General features: G+C 53.7%; 1 protein-coding gene and 1 long non-coding RNA gene across 2 annotated transcripts in view; one reads left to right on the top strand and one right to left on the bottom strand.

The window, feature by feature from the left end:
• Positions 1–13,096, bottom strand: part of SMPD3 (sphingomyelin phosphodiesterase 3) — a 76,299-nt gene that overhangs the window by 25,938 nt on the left and 37,265 nt on the right. The window contains exon 2 of the mRNA XM_037041427.1: positions 158–225. The gene's annotated coding sequence lies outside the window, so the exon portion shown is untranslated. The remainder of the gene's footprint in view (positions 1–157; positions 226–13,096) is intronic.
• Positions 223–3,817, top strand: LOC118983822 (uncharacterized). Its single transcript, XR_005065803.1, has 3 exons — positions 223–304; positions 2,463–2,710; positions 2,877–3,817. It is a non-coding gene; the product is annotated as an uncharacterized LOC118983822 (long non-coding RNA).

Raw genomic sequence — 13,096 nt, 5'->3', positions numbered from 1 at the left:
TTAACCCAGAATTGTGTTTTCAGACTTTTTAACCAAGCGGCAGAGTCTTATCTTACAGAACCTCACACAGCCCCTCTGAGCGAAAAACCCTAATAAATGGCCTATGGGGGAAGGCCTGGCGCGCTATCTCCCGCCCCTTCCGGGGACCCTGTCTTACCAGCGCAATGGGCTTTGGGATCTTCTTTTCCTTCCGTCTGAGGAGGGCGTCACTCTGGAGTCAAGGACCTGAAAGGAGACGATGGCCGGTTTACAAAGGTGCCTGGAACTCAGCCCACGACAGAACAGCCCAGCACAGGTGACCCATGTACAATGGCCCAGGGGCCCCACCCCTGCTGCCGGAAGCACTGCCGCACCCTCCCCCACACCCTCCACCGCTGTGCCCGTGGACTTGGTACAGCCAGAGGGGGCGGGGATGGAGGTTTGTGTGGCAGCCCTCCACACTGTGGCGCGGGGGGAGGCAGATCAGAGCTCCGGCCAGGGGTCCTGGGATTGATCTGACAGGTGGAGCTGGCACAGTCGGACCTCTCCCGGGAGTTTTTTTGTAATCTCCTCACAAAGAGCGCTAGAGATGGGAGAAAACTGAACCCGGGCCCAGGAAGGGGGACAGTGGCTCCCGGGCCTGGGCAGGTGGAATGGGGGAGGAAGCGTGTGGAGAGGAAGAACTAGAAGTATTTTGCAGTGGATAAGGGGTCAGGAGTAAGCAGGACTGTGGAGGAGAGGCTCAGAGGGAACACTTTGTGAACCCGTTGGGGTCTTTGGAGGGGGCAGTGGCCTGGGGCGCTCACGTCAGCAGAGGCCCTTTGGAAACGATGATATCAGCTTCCCACCTCCCTCGCAGTCAGCCTGAGGATCTGCTGCCCAAGACACTGGGACCCTACGGGGTGGGTCTCCTTAGGCGTCCAGTTCTCTGGCCCGCCCCGACTCTTCTAGCTCCGCTTCTGACCTCAGACGCTGGCCCTGCCCCCTCTTTCTGGCCCTGCCCCTGACTTCTGACCCAGTCAACCCTCTGAGCTCACCCTTTGGCTTCAGATGAACAGCCCTAGCTCTTTCATCCAGTCCCACGTCGTCTCCGACGTTCTAGCCGAATCCTTGGCACCTAGCCCCAACCCTTGGACTCAGGCCCAGGAAATTCAGCCACCCGCTCCCAACTCCAGGCACGTGCCCCTTGCGGCACTCCTTGGCTCTCTACCTTCTGGAGCCAGCTCTGCCGCCTGGCCCAAAGTCCGCCCACCACGCCCACATCCTGAGTAGGTCGACTGCCGCTCCCCAGGGCCCCACTGGGCCATCCCCCATCCTTTACGCACACTTATTTTTGTAAGTCAGCCAGTCACTGTTTCAGAAAAATCTGAAACCGGGGTCCCAGTCCCTCTGCCCTCAAGCCAAAGCTGTTTGCAGAAGGGCTCGAAGGAGTGTCTCCTCGCTTGGCAGACAGTTGGCACCCCCCCCCCATTAGGAATCCACACGGACAAGCTCCAGAGAGACCTGGGTTCCAGTCAGCTGGATGGCCTGGGGGAAGTTATTGAGCTGTGAGTTCCAGAGGCCCCCTCCTCCGTCACACTGGGGGTCACGACAAGGCCTTGGACGGCCCTGGCCAGGACCCAGTGAGTGTGGGTACTTGGTGTTGCCAGATCAGGGCCGGAGAAGGAAGCTAGGGCTCCTAGGTCCTTGCTCTACTTGAGGTGACCTGTGTTCTCCTAAGGACCCTTGTTTTGGTGTGGGCACCTTGGTTATTCCTTCTGAATTAAGCACCTGGAAGGCATCTCTCCCCACCCATAGCCTGGGGGCTCCAGCCTGCTGAGAGGTCAGAGGGACGCTTACTGTCCTGGCCTTCAGGGGAGGTGCTGTCCCCTGCACCTGGGGGACATGCCTGCTAAAGTGTTGACTGCATGAAACTCTGTCCTTCACCCTCTTGCTGGACTCACCTGACGCTGGACCATATGCTGGCAAGCATGTGGATGTGGGTATGAAAGGAGCAGGCCCCTTTAGAGCCATCCTGGCCTGCGAGACTCTCGGCTCCCTGGCCTCCTCTGGGACGGGGGGGCGGGGGGGGGGGCGTTCACTCCNGGCCTGCGAGACTCTCGGCTCCCTGGCCTCCTCTGGGACGGGGGGCGGGGGGGGGGCGTTCACTCCTCATCTCTCAATGAGAAGTTTGTCAGAGGGTCTTCATGCTCAGACATTCCCCAAACTGTCCCCAAAACTGCCCCCCACCAGCTGTATAGCCTCTTCCCTTTACCAAACTCTTCTGGGGGAAAAAAATCCCCTGTGCATTTTTTTTTCAAAATAGAATTAAACAACAGGAACTAGCTATTTCGGGAGGAGTTCCTAAAGGGAAATGGAATCTCTACAACCTTGAAATTACAGGCCCTTTTCTCATCTCAAAAGAAAAACATGTCAGATTGTTGATATTCTGAGCCAGACCTTGTTTTGAGATATGCTGTCCCCTGTCCATTCACAAACTACAGCCTTTCTCCCCCTTGGAAAATAAGATCGCGTCAAGTCAGGGATTAGAAATGGGGAATACCGGATCAGAGCCTCCCTCCGCCAGCCACACACCTCAGTATACTCCCAGGCGAGCAGAGTCAGCTCCCGCTACAACCCAGCTCAGCAGCATCATCCAAAACGCACCGGTAGGAAAGGGTGGAACAGAGGGACCTTTCATCCTGAGTGAGCGAGGCCCGCAGCGCTGCTCTCCTAGCTCTGGAAGCTCGAGGTGCCTGGGCTCAGGGGAGTCGGGGCCTCTTGCTTAAATAGGCAGTGGGAGTGGGGCAGGGCAGGCCTGAGGGGGCGGGAAATGGGGCCGCTCACCCAGCACATTAAGGCAGTGTCCGTGGAGCCAGCCATGGCTCTAAGCACATGCCTGCTTGCTTGTCCACCAGGGCCTCAAGCCCACAGGCCCCTAGGCCACAGACCAGTACCTGGGGTGACCCCTGATGGACGTGCAGCTCCAAGTGAGACCACATCCCCAGATGGACGGAGCTTGGTCCCCATTCCTGGATGCCTCTGCCTCTGCTGAGGCTCAGCCTGGGCAGCAGAAACAACTGTGGACTTGGACCGACCTGTGCCCCAGACCAGTAAGTGGTGGCCTCAGGCTAGGCATATTTCTCCAAGCCTCAGTTTCTAATTTCTTGAAATAATAATAACACTGACTTGATGGGTTCAGAAATAATGTTTGCAAAGGGCCCGACATCTGGGAGACTGATTTATTTATGCGTGTGATAGAGCCAGTGGGGCCAGGCACCTTCAGCAAAGTTCAAGCCCAGAGAGTGTGGGTAACATACGAAAAGTCACACAGCCCTCCAGCTGAGAGTCAGAGTCAGACTGCAAGCAGATCTGAGAGTAGGTTAGGGTGGCAGAAATCCCTTACAGTGAGGGTGGGGAGTAGCTGCTGGCCTTGGGGGAAGGTCTCGACTGAACTCTGGTGAAGGCGTTATCGCTAGACCCTCAAAACCAAGGCAAGGAAAGGAGCATGGGTGAACAGGCTTGCTCAGATGGCCTGTGTGCGTTTGGTTGAGACCTGAGGTGGAGGGGGCAGAAGGACCCCAGAGTAACTGCTAGGGCAACCACCAGCTGCCCCCTGACCCCGCCACCAATTCAAATGTTGAAGCCCCAGCCCCCAGTATTGTTGGGCTTAGAGATGGGGCCTCTAAGGAGGAAACTAAGGTTAAATGAGGTGCTAAGGGTGGAGCCTTGATCCGATAGGATTAGAGTCCTTGTAAGGAAGACATCAGCAAGCTCCCCCCTCCTCACATGGGCAGGAGAGCAGGAAAGGCCGGGTGAGGACTGCAAGTCGTTGGGAAGAATGATCTTACCAGAACCCAAATCAGCCAGAATCTGGATCTCGGACTTCTAGACTCCAGAACTGCGAGAAAATACATTTCTGTTTAAGCCGCTTGGGCTGTGGTATTGTTTTAATGGCAGCCCCGGCAGACTAGTGTAAATGGGTGAGATGGAGGGGCGGCTTGAGGAGTGTGGAAAGGACCGGGAATAAATTCCGAAGTTTCCAGCTCAGGCAGCTCCGTGGGCACTGCAGTCGCTCACTACTCAGGGGTGAGGTGAGTGAAGGCAGTTCGTGGGGCTGAGGGATATTTGTGTAGACGTGACCCTGGGACTGGGGGATATTCAGGCCTAGAGCTGCAGGGAGAGGTCTGGGCTGGCTCAGGATTTGGGAATTATTAGGAATGATGATACTTCAGAGCACTTATTCTTTCTTTTTCCCAGCCAAGTACTAACCGGGCCTGACCCTGCTTAGCTTCTGAGATCAGAGGAGATCAGCTGCATTCAGGGTGGTATGCCCATGGACTTATTCTTTCTTTTTCGATTGGTCCATTCTAATTCCAATGTCGTATTATATCAGTTTTTGTCTTTTATGTTTTTATAAAAAGTCAGACATTCTCCCTTGCTTTTAAAAAGTTGAACTGGCCCTGGCTGGTATAGCTCAGTGGATTGAACATGGGCTGTGAACCAAAGGGTGTCTGGTTCAATTCCCAGTCAGGGCACATGCCTGGGTTTCGGGCCAGGTCCCCAGTGGGGGCCACATGAGAAGCAACCACACATTAATATTTCTCTCCCACTCTTTTCCCGTCCCTTCCCTTCTCTCTAAAATTCAATAAATAAAACCTTTTAAAAATTTCTGATTTAAATAAATAAATAAATAAAAAGTTTAACTGTGCCCAAATACACCCTAACTTATAAATGAGTTTGTTATCTTCTACTTGTACAGAGCAAGTCTTGTTTAGGAGCATAACTGATATGTGGTTAGAATTGCATATTTTTTCTGAGGTCCATCTGGTCTTCCTAGTTACAACGTCAGTTCGCTTGTTCTATCCAATTTCAAAAGACCGTATCTCCCTGCACTTCCCCAGATAATTTATCATTCAGAAATTTAGCAACTGCTTGTTTCTTCCCCTTGGAGTTACACTTGAAAGGTACAGTGTGTTTACTTTAGTTGTAAACTGAGCTGGTTCTTCATCTCTGACAACTTTTCTTGCATTATTTCTTTCTTAATGTTTCCCGTGTCATATGCCTCATCCCATTTATTTCTCCTTCCTGTTTTAGGGCTATGAGTCCATTTCCCATTTTTCAAATCTGTTATTTCCACCTCTGTTTGTTCTCTTTGTCTGTGTTTCTGGTTTGATGTTTTACGTTGTCCTTAACATCCCTGAGTTCTTTGTTCTCTTGTTTCTGTAATGCCGCCTACTACTTCCAGGTGGTTTTCAATTCCTTTGTAGTTTTTCCATTGTTCGTTTTGGTTTTTTCCTGTTAGTAATATTTTGGTCATTTATTTAGGGCTGCTTTGAAGGAGGTTCTGAGTAGCTAAGATTTAGTCCATCTTGTTTTGAAAAAGATTTAAGCCGATTTAAATTGTGTTCTAGGTACAACATGATGCGACTTTTCCTTTTAGCAGTGAGAGAATGAGGACTAAAGGAAAATAAAGGTAGATAAAACACAGGCAGCCAAGCAGATCCGAAGACTGAGTGAGGGGGAGGCCTCTGTATTCTGACAGTGTCCTCGGTGTTTTCTGACGACCCAGGCTTGTCCTTTTAATTTTAGTTTGTGGTGTTGAAACAACCCATTGTTTCAAGTTACGGCTTGAACGGCTACGGCACGGCAGAGGCCCCCCTGGTATGACTCTCCCTACAAGCCCCTTCTGTGGGAGATACTTCTTCCCTCCCAGTGGGGATGGAATTGAAAATTCACCGAGGCAGTTTAAGAGAAATACATGTGAGGATAGGTGTGGGCTGGCCACGTGTAAACAGTGGAACTGTCGCCTCCTGCTTGTCTTCCAAAAGCCAGTATTGATTGAACAACTAATTAGTTGGGTATTTCCTGTGCTCTGAATCAGATAGTTTCCCTGGTTTTTGGTGGCAAGTGTAAGCGGGGTGGGTGGGAGGAAGGCTTCTCCGGGCCCTCTGTTCCCACAGAACCCCCGAGTGGCCTCATTTCACACCTCTAAGGAAACAGTTTTCCCAGTGACAGATTGATTGCTGTATGGGTGGTTACCAAAAAAGAATCTATTTTATTAGCTGTTTGTCTTGCAAAGTGAAATCGTTTTTTTAAAACTTTATCAAAATGTCATTGTCCCAGGGTTTAAGAAAAAACACCCTCTGGCTTTGCAGGAGGGTCTGCAGGTCCCGCAGGTGAAGAACCCGGTCAGGGCCTGGCCAAGGAGCCTGGGCGTGGCAGCTCCGCCGCAGGCTCTCGGGAGGGCACTCAGGGCCAGCTGGGCACCAAAGGGATGCCACCAAACCTCATCTTTGAGCCTCAATTATCTTTTTTTTAATATATCAAGAAAAAAATCTAGACATTTCTACACACGAGAGACTATGTATAAGTAACTTTGCTTTCTGTTTGAGGAGGAAATAGAGAACATTCCATTTATTCAAGGAACCATATTAAGCAATTAAAACGTGTTTGGGGTCATACTGATGGCAGTTAGAGATAAAAATGGTGGCGGGGGGCGGGGAACTGAAAGTGCTAGAAGAAGGCACTGCCCTCCCTGCCCCCACCTCCCAGCTCTCCCTGCCCCCACCTCCCAGCTCTCAGCCTCAGGGCAGAGACTTACCCCGAGTTAAGGCCAGCCCTCCCAGCTCTGCAGTACATTTCCAGTCCCTGCTGCTCCCTTGCCTGGCCGCCGCCTGCCCTCAGGCCTCGTTTCCTCATTTCCTGCCTGCACAGGTGCACTGGGCCAGCACTGGAGCCCTTCCGTCATGCTCCGTGTCCAAGGCCAAGTCCCACCACGAGCAGCTGAGTTCATTCTGCCCTTGTTCAGCATCTGCGGATCTCCCTTTGAGCACAGAACAAACCCTGCTACCTACTGGGCGAGGGGGCCCTGCCCTCCTCAGCCTCACTTCTGCCTGTCCCTTCCTCCCACTCTTTCCCTCGACAGCCCCGACCTCTGGCGCTCGTCCTTCCTGGAACATGACATGTCTGTTTCATGCCTCTGTGCCTTTGCCCGTGCCGTGTCCTCAGTCTGGAACACCCTCCCCAGTCAGTCTACCTGGCACCGGTCCTCTAAGGCTCAGTTCTACAGCCATCACCCCCACCCCTCAATCATGCACCCCCGGTGCTTTGTACCAGCAGCCCGGAGCCCCTTGAGCACCGAGCACAGAGCCCAGTCCCTGAGAGGCACGCAGGAACCTTGGCTGAATTAATAAAATGGTTCCTAGTGTGGTCGGGATGTCCATCATCAAAAGGTTCGATTCCCTCTGCACATACCAGGCAGGTGCTATGAGAAAATCACTCCCAACTGTTTGAAATAGTATGTCAATTAAGCTACTTTGTACAAAGGGAAATACACGAATTGTAGCCTTAACAGTTCAAAGACTTGTGTGGATGCATATGTGTGGTGGTTAGCCCCCAGAGCTTGCTGAGGTCACTATCTTCATCAACATTTTGGGGGTGTCTGCTGTACTAAGAGTGTCGCATGCATAACCTCTTATTTAACCCCCTAAACCCTCTAGGGAGGTTCAGCATCATTGTTCAGACATTCATAGAGGAAACCAAGGCCCAGGGAGACTAAGTGACTTGTCTTGAGTCACACTGCTAGAGACTGAGTAAGACTTATCTGTGGCTCATTCTGCCTAGGGTTTCCCTCCCACGGGGCTTTGCTGCTCAGGAGGCACCCACAGGCAAGGAAGACCAGCGGGGCTCTGGGAAGGCTTGGAGCCGCCCCCACGCCTCTTTGCTGCTGCCCTCCTCTGTCCCAGGGGGCGTGAGGTGGGTGCTGGCACTGTCTGTCCTTAGCACCTGCGTGTGAATTGGCCCACAGCTTGTCGGCTTGGACAGAAAACTGGTGAGGCTTGGAAGGTGTGAACCAGCAGGAGCCAGGTGGAGCTATTATTGGGAGGCCAGGGGCATTGGGGAGACCCTCTGGCTGAGCCCCACTGTCTCCCTGGCTTCTTCAGCCTTGTCCCCAGCATCCATTCTCCACACAGAAGCCAGAGTGATCTTTCTGCCCACAAACCTGCGCCCCCTCCCAGCTCAAACTGCTCCCAGGGAAAACCCACCCCCGAGTCTGCCACCCCCTCCTTCTCACTCTCCTGGCTTGCACCTCCAGAGCCCTCCCGGTTCCTCCATGGTCTCCGGTCTCTCTCAGGGAGGGTCTTTCTTCATGCTGCCCCTTGACACTATCCCCTCACGCTGGAACCACCCGCCTTGCCTGGTGGCTGCTCCTCACCATCAGGTCTCAGCTAAGTGTCTTCCTCTGGGAAGCATCGCCGATGTCCCCCTGCATTCGTGTTAGGGCCTCCTTGCCGGGGCACACATGTCTCCCCGCCCTGCCTCAGAGGTGAGCTCAGAGGGGCTGGGACCGGTGTCACCTGTCAAACAGTCCTGGCCACCGGCGTACAGACAAGGCTATTTGGAATGACGACGGGGAAGAGGAAGATGCCCCAAATGCCACCCTTCTAAGGGAGATGTCGAGTCTGATTCTGGGATGTTGGGGACCTCCTAAGGGGATGGGGACTGTCCAGGAGGAGGACAGGTGCCTGTGGCATGCCAGCTGTGCTGCGTGGGCCCTGGGGTGAAGCCACAGCTGTGGATGCCCGTTCTCAAGGAGAGCAGGCAGAGGAAAAAGGGGGTCAGGGACAGAACCTTCGGGCTCATTCCATTTTTGGCTTGGTGAGGAAAGAGGAGCCAAAAGGAGCACTTGGGAGAAGGTGGAAGGACGCAGAAAAGGTGGCTAAAATATAGCACTGTTTTTATTTAGTTCTCAGATAATCTTACTTTTTTTCTGTTTCACTCAGAATAGTTGGGCAAAGAGGGCCATACGTGGCGGTCCGTGCAATGAGAGGGCTGTGTCTCAAAGCTGCTGCCGAGTCTCTCACTATTTTTACCGTCCTGACACTGCCTCTTTGAGACCCAAGGAGGGAACCTGGCCTGCAGTGGCCTGAGGTGGCCCGGGCCGGCGTCTCTAAGGCAGATGTGGTCAGCCACCAGCTCATTCTCCAGAAAGCTGGGCATTCACTTCTCCCGACCAGAAATAAATGCATCAGACACATGTTCTCGGGCAGTCTCGAGGGTTGCAAACACAAAATTACCCCATAAATCACTTTCGTTTCCTTTCCTCTATTCAAGGTTGGGGTTTTCTGTTCACATCAGTTACATTCAAATTGGACAGTAATGACTGTTCTTAAAATAGAATGTCCACATTACCAAGTTTAGAAAGAAAAACCACCTAGGAATGAAAAAATGTGGGCACATGTGAAACGCCGCTCCCTCAGCCACAGAGCCTTTTAGGAGCCTCGCCGGGGAGCGCCTGTCGAGGCCAATCTGCGGCAGAGCACACCGCGGCGGGCGGGCCAGGTCTGCGGTCGCTTTTCATTCTGTTCCCGGCACCAGGTCAAGGAAGCCTTTGACGTCCGTGGCCAGGGGCTCTGGGGGTGTGCCAACCTCTAATTACATTTCTGTTTTTAAATATTGATAAACAGTCCTGCTGTTGGTTCAGACGTGTTTTTAAACACCGAGCCTGTAGTTGTTGGCTCTGAACAAAGAGAGCAGAGCCCCTCCCTGCGCCTCCCCCGAGGGAGGGAGGCTCACTCTCGCAGTGAAGGAATGAACCGTCCCTCTGGGTGGGGGTGCGGGGAGGTCACCTTGGGACTCGAAGTCCGGCCTGGCCAGGCTGTAGGCTGAGGCCCTGCTCTCCTCGACGGGACTTCTGGCCTCTGCGACTGCCAGGGCTCCTCCTACCCTGGGTTCTGGCTGGAGGTGCAGGGGTGAGGCAGCAGGGGCCGCTGCCCCGTGGCGCATCTGGTCACTGCCTTGCTTCCTGTGTGGATGTCAGTCCCTGGTCCCATAGGCTTTGGATGTAAAAGCACAACACTGGTATCCTCCCTCCCCCTGCCCATGCAACTACTACCTGGGATGGAGGGAGGTGGGACTGGAGGGGACCCCTTCTAGCAGGGCCACGGGGTCTAGAGGGGACAAGTGTCATCCATCCCACCTTGGGGACACTGACACAAAATGACCCTCTATGTCCAGGCTCCCCTGGAAGCAGTGGACTGCAGCATAGGGGCCAGTGGTGGCCCCTGTGCCCCTGGGAGAAGTTGGAGCCCAGTCGGTCATTTCTCGCCTGGACTGCCCTGCCCGGTAACCATCCTCAGCTTCCAGAGTGACCACGTTCGGAGTGTGGCACTTCATTACAGACGGCTGCATCGGTGGTGCCCGTGGTCCCCTGAAGGCCCTGGCGCCACGGAGCTAGGGCCAAGCTCCTGATGTCATCGCACCTCCCTGCTCTGCACCACAGCGGTGTGCCTGCTCTTGTCTCCACTGTTCTATGGAGGAGGCAGCTGAGGCCCAGAGAGGTAAAGCTTGTATAGCCCGAGGTCCCAGCGGAGGAGCTGGGCTTTGAACTCAGGCCCACCTGACTCTGGAACTAGAGCTCTTCTCAACCCACTCTGCCACGAGCCTCCAGGTCCTGCTTCCCACCTTTGGCAAGTGGCTGCTGCAGGGGCCGCCCTCAAACGCACGCATCAGGGCTGCTGTAGTCCTGGGCAAGGGCCAAAGGCTCTGTAGTGGTGGCTGCAGCCATGGTGCTTGTTACTGAGTCCTGGGTATTTCTGCTGGGGTGTCCCCTTTCGTCGGGGTCCCTTGTTGGCATGACCCATTTGGGCTCTAAACTTAAGAGGTAATTATGGGCCAGCTTAGTGACCATCAGGCCCTTCTGCTACATCTCAGGAAATGGCCCTAACCCTGTTACACGGTAAATCAGACGTAATCAGCTCCTAATTTAATATGGTGGCTCTGAGTAACATTTATCAAGATACAGACACTGGTCCGAGGAGTTAGACAACAGTGGTCGTTGGATTAGACTCAGACGAAAATTGACCTGCACTTTCTAACAGTTTAAAGTAAATTAGTGGAAGAGACAAACTTTTTCAGCACCACATTGTGTTCGGTGCATGTGCTCTTGAGTTGAAGGCACAGACTGGGGGCATGTTTCAGAGTGACTGGGTGCGCCCCTGCAGCCTCACCCTGCCATGGCTCACCCTCCAAACCCTGGCAAAGGGTTCAGAGGGTGCTCAGATCCCTGGAAATCTGCTCTGTTCGGGCCGAGCCTGGGAGACTTGGGACCACCCTCACTGCACCTTCTGTGCCCGAGGGCAATAAAACTCTTAGCTACTGTGCTCATGTACATGACCAGCTCTGAGTGGGAAGGACTTTCTCTTCTGGCTGGTGGTTTGGGAGTCACATAGGCCAAGTAATAATTATATTATTGGGTGATTATGATTGACCCGTTACTTTTGAATTGGATCAAAATTGCTGTCCTGGTTTCCTTCTCACGGCCCATCCAGCTGACCAGCAGCGATCCCAGGCCCACAGTAGACACTTCTCTGCAGACTCACCACGGCCATGAGGAGCCGACAACACTCCAGAGATTCCTTCCCGCCCCAGCCTCCCTGGGCTGTAGGAGCCTGCATTGTAGTCCTCCCTGCAAGCCCCAGCGCCCCTACACCGGAACCAGGGCCGGCTAGTGACCTTCCTCTGATCCAGAGAACAAAAGTCACGTATGGGAGCCGTGTCCGGGCGCTGAGATGGTTCTGGCGTGCACACCTGTCCCAATCTGAGGACAAGCTTTGGGCTGGAATCATGATTCAGTCAAGTGTGTCATCTGGGCACCAGCTGGAGGGCAGGGCCCACTCGGGGTCAGTGGACGCTGGTGGTGGAAGGTGTGGGCATACTTGCAATGGTCTGACTGTTCCCTGACACCGTGGGGGCTGTGACTGAGTGATTAAGGCACTGGTTTCTCAGAGCCTTTCCTGACTGGGTGCTGATATCCCCGCTGCGAATGCCACCCCCAGCTGGAATGCAGTTCCCCTGGGAAGTCAGGGTGTGCTGAATTAAGAGCCTTCCAGGAAGATGCTGAGAAGGGCAAAAACGGCTCATCAGGACAGACAAACTCTGCTGATTTCCTGGAGAGGAGACTTTGTCCAGCCGTGATGATGAGCTAGTCCTGCCTCTTGAGGCTGGAGAGTGGGTTTGTAGCCTCTGTATCAAGGTGCAGCGTGCCAAGCGCCTCCCACCCCAGGGCCTTGGCTTTGCCCTTGACCGCCCACATGGCTCACTTCTTTACTTTATTCAGGTCGCTATTCAAATGTCACCTCCTTGGAAGGGTCTGTATCACACTGTAGAGAGCAACACCCTCTTCCATTACCCTCTCCCTTAACCCCTTCCATTTTTCTTTCTGAAGCGTCACCACTTAACACAGTTTGCATTTCTGTCCTGTCTTTCTGCCTCCACTCGAAGGCACAGCCGCACAAAGGGATTATGTCTGCTTGTTTACTTTGGATCTGTGACGCCCAGACCGCACCTAGCTCAGAGGAGACACTGATACAAATTGGCTGCGGGCTGGAACTGACCTCCCAAGAAAGGAAAGTGTCCTGGCCTTGCCACCACCTCCGTCTTCGTTCCTGCCTGAAATCACGACGACAGAGCCACTAGCCTGGAGGAAAGGTACCTCTTGTCAAGAAGGCTGGTTTAATCGGTTAAGGCCAAACATGAGTTCTCAACATCCAGGGATTTTTATTCTTTTCTTCTAATCATTATTCATGATCATGGGATCTGTGACCAGGGGAAAGTGGATTTGGTGTGATTAATTTCTTTCCTAGCCTAATTCTTTCCAGGAAACAAAAGTTTGAAGTGAATGGACTTGCTGATGCTTGATTGCTTGCGTGACAATTTACCCCAGCTCCTTTTGAAACCAGGGATGGGCATTGTACCCTGAAGAATACCCCATCCCGTCTTCCTATAACAGAGGAGAGAAGGTCCCTGTTCTCTCGTGACAGCCCTTACTGAGTGCTTGTGACTAGAGGGTGACAAAGGAGTCAGAAGGGCCCAAGCTCTTGAGAAGAGCTGTCTAAAAACGCATGCGCTTCATCTGCAGGGAGCACCGGCCCTCCGGGGGCGCCCCAGCCTGGCCGGGCTGGCGGGCAGCATCACAGCGCCTTGCCTGGTTTCTGTGTTCTTTCTTCGAGTCCCCGTGGCCACAGCTCAGCAAATGCAAGGGTGAGCGAGCAGGGGGTTGGGCAGAAGGAGGGTCTGGCGGGGAACTGGCGGTGGCAGGATTGCAGGGACAAGTCAGAGTCCCTCCGGGAGGGGT

The sequence above is a fragment of the Sturnira hondurensis genome, unplaced genomic scaffold (assembly GCF_014824575.4).
Source record: "Sturnira hondurensis isolate 20B ecotype Veracruz unplaced genomic scaffold, ASM1482457v3 Scaffold0003090, whole genome shotgun sequence".
In the NCBI taxonomy this organism is placed as follows: domain Eukaryota; kingdom Metazoa; phylum Chordata; class Mammalia; order Chiroptera; family Phyllostomidae; genus Sturnira; species Sturnira hondurensis.
Note: the sequence above shows the minus strand (reverse complement) of the source record. Positions and strands in the feature narration are given on the sequence as shown.